General features: G+C 38.1%; 1 long non-coding RNA gene across 2 annotated transcripts in view; it reads right to left on the minus strand.

The window, feature by feature from the left end:
- Nucleotides 1-193: 193 nt before the first annotated feature.
- Nucleotides 194-6,000, minus strand: part of LOC122557218 — a 15,720-nt gene continuing 9,913 nt past the window's right edge. Inside the window, exon 4 of one of the 2 annotated variants that reach the window (XR_006313772.1) lies at nt 194-886. This is a non-coding gene — a long non-coding RNA (uncharacterized LOC122557218). Of the gene's footprint in view, nt 887-3,353; nt 4,086-6,000 lie in introns of those variants that run through there. The other variant, XR_006313771.1, reaches the window with a different exon arrangement.

A 6,000-nucleotide genomic window follows, 5' to 3' on the forward strand; every position in this document is an offset into this window, starting at 1 on the left:
TGAATACTCCCTACTGGCTTGAATGGGTGCAACTTCAACAACACCCAAGAAGCTTGACACCATTCTGGACAAAGCAACCCATTTGATTGGCAACACATCTGCAAACAGCCACTCCCTCCACTACACATGCTCAGTAGCAGTAGTGTGTACCAATTCACAAGACCCACTGCAGAAATTCACCAAGGCTCTTTCGACCACATCTTCCAAACCCAAAACCACTTCCATCTCTCAGATGTGGCATTCCCATGTATCTGCTGTCTTGACTTTTAAGATCAGCTCTAAGTCACTTACCAATCTCAGAAATATATCATACCTCACTATCATTGGCTCAAAATCCTGAAACTCTCTAACAGTATTGTAAATATACCCACACCAGATGGTTTGTAGAAGAAAGCTCACAACCACTTTTAAGAAATTAGGGATGGGCAATAAATGCTGGTCCAGGCAGTGACACCCATATCCCATAAATGAATTTTTAAAAATTGCATGAAGTCATGCTAAACTATCTCCATATTTGTCATGTGGGCACATAGAAAGCCAAGGGACTGACACATAAATGTGTCTATTGGCACAGCATCAACAAAGATATAGATCAGTTGATACAAATGTGTAAAGAATGTCAACTTTGTCAATGCCAGCAACATAAAACACAATTCCACATAAAATTCTCTCGAATCATGGTCCATGATTGCTGCAGATCTATCTCAGGTCCATGCTCAAGACTATATCTGACTGCTAAATTACTTTACCAAATTTTCTTTTGTCAGATAAGCCAAGCAGGAATCAGAGTCATTGACAGATTAACTGCTATCTTCATTATGTTCAGCACCCATCATCGATCATGTCAGTCAGTGGTCCTCTGATCATTAGTAAGCCATTCCAAAATCTGTGCAGGAAATGGGGAATTCAGTATATTCTATATTATTTATTATTTTGTATTATTTTCTGTAATATTCACAATCTAATAGGCAGCATGTACTATACACACAGTTAAAGCAATGACCATGAAGTGCAAGGCAATTCAGCAAGATTTCAGGATCATTGTGTTGAACTTCAAGCTGTACCTCAAGGCAAAGTCTCACTCTCACCTGCAACTCTCATGTTTGGAAAAGAAGCCTATATGGTATTTCTATCTCACACATTTTCTAATCAACGAGGTGCATATGATTCCTTGCTGGAAAGAGGAGACAGAATGGTGCAGGGATATGTTCAAAGGACTTCACTTCATGCAAGTCAAAATGTGAGAGTACGAGACAATAAGGGCAACATTTGAATACATAGAAGGACACTGAAAATGTTCTCAGCCTATATTTTCCAACATTGTTATGAGCAATGGTCATACACGGAGATGGAACAGAAGACACATATGAATTGCATTTGGTAATGAACAATTAATTCAAAATGATAATTTAGAAACTGAAACTATTGTGTTCATTCCAGATAACAATATGTCCACAGCGAACAGTCCCACCAATCTACAATAGCAAACAACACACAACAGCATGAAATTATACAACCACATCCTGAGAACTGTTTAAGAACTTAATTTGGTTCCATTACATACCCACCAAAGCATTATGTCCATGTGTAAAGAGAATGTGTGTAAATGTATCTGTTATTTTGATCTGTATATTGTACATATTTCTCATGGGAGAAATGCTATTCCATGAGCGATAAGTGGGGGGGGAATGTTGTGACATTACACTTTTTTCTAATTGTTAAGTGACGACATCAGTGGGAATCCATGCTATGTGATATTCTTGTATAAAGACATCAGCTCCATCTTGAATACCTATTACTGAACTATGTAACCCATGAGGAAAGTCAGTTAATAAACCAGCTTGAGTGCAGACTATACCAATGACTGTGATAGAGTTGAAAAATATTTCGCTGCTCTATGAATAAATCTTCTGATGCCTAATCTCAGTAAGAACCCAGTCTCAGAGGTCACGTTATCAGAGTGAATATAAAAACACTAGAGAACACACCGTCTCATCTAGTTCTATTTCAACAACTTTTCCCCATAGCTCTGTGAATGTTATCTCTTTAGATATTTACTCAATTCTCTCTTGAAAGCAATGCTCTCTCGTATTGCACTTCAGATCCTGACCACTCACTGCTTTAAAAAAAGTTTTTTCCTCATTTTGCCATTGATTCTTTTGCAAGACATTTAAAATCGGTGTCCTCTGGTTCTAAATCCTTCCATCCATATGAACAGTTTCTTCCAATCTATTCTGTCCGGACACCTCATGATTTTGAACAACTACACCGAAATCTTCTATCAAGATTACTTTCTTCAAGAAGAACAGTTGCAGTTTCTCTAATTCATCCATATAAATGAAGTACCTCATCAAAGGAACTATTCTTGTGAATATTTCCTGCATTGTCTAACGGCTTTGAACCCTCCCTAAAGTGCCCAGATCTGAATGAAATGCTCCAGTTGAAGCTAAATCAGTGTTACATTCAGATTTGGCATAACTTCCTAGTTTTTGTACACTGTGTCCCGAGATAGAAAGACCTGGATCCCATGTGACTAATTAAATGCTCAAAATCTGCCCTAGCATCTTCAATGATTTGTACACATACATTCCCTGTCAGAATTTACCCTTTACCTTATAATACCTGCTCCCATTTTTCCTATCAAAATGAGTCACTGCACAATTTGCTGCATTCATATTCATTTGTCACTTGTACATCCATCCAGTAGCTTATGTCCTTTCAAAGTTGAACACAATCCTCCTTACATTTCGCATTATTTCAAGATTTTGCACAATTTTCAAATTTTGTCCTGCATATCCAAGCCCAGGTTGTTAACAGAGAGGGGAAAGCAATGGTTTTAACACCACTCTCAAGGGGCCCTCATTATTTATGAAAAATAAACATTTATTAAAATTCTGTTTCCTGTCATTCAGTCCATTTTGCGTCCAACTTCTACTATTAGACCATGAACTCTAATTTTACTCTGCAGCCAGTTACTTTTGGAAAATACCTTTTGGAATTTTATTTTTAAAATTAATTTTCCTGTTTTTGTTAAACATTTCTGTTCCCTTCTCGGAGTATCATCCCTGCTAACATCCAGAACTGATGAGCAGAAAATTAAACCCTATAGACGCAGCTGGGTCAGTAGGCCCACCAAGGATTTCTGAGGAGAACTGGATCATAGTGACCTCTGGATCACATTCCTGTCACTGCTGCTATATGGGGATTAAAAGAAAAAATATAAACCACAATACAACAAATTATTGGAATATTTATTTTAAAGGAAATTATCAAAATGTGTCTTTACAATTATATATATATATATTTTTTAAAAATACCTAAGAAATGAGAAAAAAAGCAAATAAAAAAGGACACTATTTTAATAATGGTAATGAAACCCACAACCACGACCATCTGAAAGGACAAAGGCAGCACCTGCAAATTCCCCTTCAATTCACTCAAAATTCTGACTTGGAAATATATTGCTGTACCTTCAGTATCACTGAATCAAAATCCTAAACTTCCTTCCTAATAGCATTGTGAGTGTACCTATATTAAATAGGCTGCAGTGGTCGATTTGGTGTAGTTACAACCATTACCTTCTCAAGAGCAATAAATAATGATGCGATTGAGAAACACAATTCTGTGAATTAATAAAAAGGCAGCAAATTTGTAACAGTGGTTGGAAAACCATTTTTGATCAAACAGAAAATAAATAATTAGGGCAAAAGCAAACTCTTCAACATAAAAGAATTATTAGGTAAGAGGGAGAAAGTTTAAAGGCTTAGTGGCCTCTTTTCATCCAACGCTTTCCTTAACTTACTCTTCTGCGTTTTATGAAGTATTAACAGATCTCAAACATTTGTAGTCTTTGCTTTTTATTTTAGTGAATTTGTACGTCATATGGACTAGATACATTGCCCAATGCAGCACATCCTTCATTTTGCAAATCGCTTACTAGACTCTTCTGCCCCATCATTTCCCTTTTCCAGCTGTACAAAACGTCCTTAAACCTTATCTATTGAACTACTGCATCAGTCCCACAGTAAGATCTTTCCCACTTTCTCCGAGGTGTCCTCAGGTCTCCAGTAGAGCGCCCGGAGTATCTGTTATATGAAAGACAGTATTTACATACAAGTTTTTCTGCCTTTTGCTGCAAAAGTGTGAAAATCACTCAATTTTCTTCAAAAATCTGCATAGTTCTCTCCTCTGAGTCCAGGGTGCAGATGTTACAATTTGCCTTATACTTCCTAACCTGGGGAGAGGATAATTATTCCAGAATAATACTCCTGATTTCTTTCCAGTGCACCATCAAGTTTGGTATCATCTGCAATATTATGAACCTTACCTCCTGTATTCACATCCAAATAATTTAGATAAATTATGAAAAGCAGCAGACCCAACACCAATCCTTTTGGCACACCACTGGTCACAGGCCTCCAGTCCAAAAAACAATGCTCTACCACCACCTTCCATCTCCTACCTTCAAGCCAATTTTGCATCAATTGGCTAACTTCCCCCAGGAATCCAAGTGATCTAAATTTGCTAACCAACCTACAATGCAGAAACTTGTAGAAGTTCATATAGATGATGTCTACTGCTCTACCTTCATCAATCTTCTCTGTCACCTATTCAAAAATCTCAAACAAGTTATTGAGAGCCGGGTAGAGAAGGTCGGCTTCTCAAATCCCATTTTCAAACTGCACAGACCGTTTTGGTCACCATTTCTCCTCCCCTCAATTACTGACATCCACACATCCCCACTATTCAACGCTGCTACACTTCCCATTCCAGGTTTTTAACACCTCTGATTGCTGCTGACAATTCCTTATCTTTTTTGATTCTGACCAGGCCACCAACACTTCTATTCTCTATTCTGATTACTGCTATATATTCGGAGTTAGGAATGTCCTAGTGGAATCTGTTTGATTTAAACCTTAAGACCAGGATGGAGGAAGGCCTGGCGGTAGAAAAACTGCTGGTATGTTAATTTTTGGATTATGTATCAGTTGTGATCATGGAGATTGTGTCCATGGAGCAGTGGTACAGATTAATTTTATCAGTCCAAGAGGTGAACTCCACGAATCTGGTGGTGACAAAATTAATTATTTCACCTTTAGCAGGTTTCTTTGGAATTCGTTGAAAACAGTACCATACTCTGTCCTGGCCAAGATTAACAATTATGTCTGAGTTCCATTTTAATTTTTCTAAAATTGAGTTAGTCACGTTGCTTGTGATAATGCTGGCATTTTTACACTGTAACCACCATGTAGATACCAGACAAAGGGACAGAGAATCAATTTGGATAAATTCCTCAAAAGATCTACATCAGTTTCCAGAGAATTGATCCTTAATGTTCCAGGATACAAATGCTACAGGAAGGATAGAAAGGGAGGCAAGAGAGGAGGGGGGAGTGTCATTTTTGATAAGGGATGGCATTACAGCTGTGCTGAGGGAGGATATTCCTGGAAATACATCCAGGGAAGTTATTTGGGTGGAACTGAGAAATAAGAAAGGGACGATCACCTTATTGGGATTGTATTACAGACGCCCAAATAGTCAGAGGGAAATTGAGAAACAAACTTGGAAGGAGATCTCAGCTATCTGTAAGAATAATAGGGTAGTTATCGTAGGGGATTTTAACTTTCCAAACATCGACTGGGACTGCCATAGTGTTAAAGGTTTAGATGGAGAGGAATTTGTTAAGTGTGTACAAGAAAATTTTCGGATTCAGTACGTGGATGTACCTGCTAGAGAAGGTGCAAACCTTGACCTACTCTTGGGAAATAAGGCAGGGCAGGTGACTGAGGTGTCAGTGGGGGAGCACTATGGGGCCAGCGACCATAATTCTATTCCTTTTAAAATGGTGATGGAAAAGGATAGACCAGATCTGAAAGCTGAAGTTCTAAATTGGAGAAAGGCCAATTTTGACAGTATTAGGCAAGAACTTTCAAAAGCTGATTGGGGGCAGATGTTCGCAGGTAAAGGGATGGCTGGAAAATGGGAAGCCTTCAGAAATGA

Source organism: Chiloscyllium plagiosum, chromosome 15 (assembly GCF_004010195.1).
Source record: "Chiloscyllium plagiosum isolate BGI_BamShark_2017 chromosome 15, ASM401019v2, whole genome shotgun sequence".
Classification (NCBI taxonomy): Eukaryota; Metazoa; Chordata; class Chondrichthyes; order Orectolobiformes; family Hemiscylliidae; genus Chiloscyllium; species Chiloscyllium plagiosum.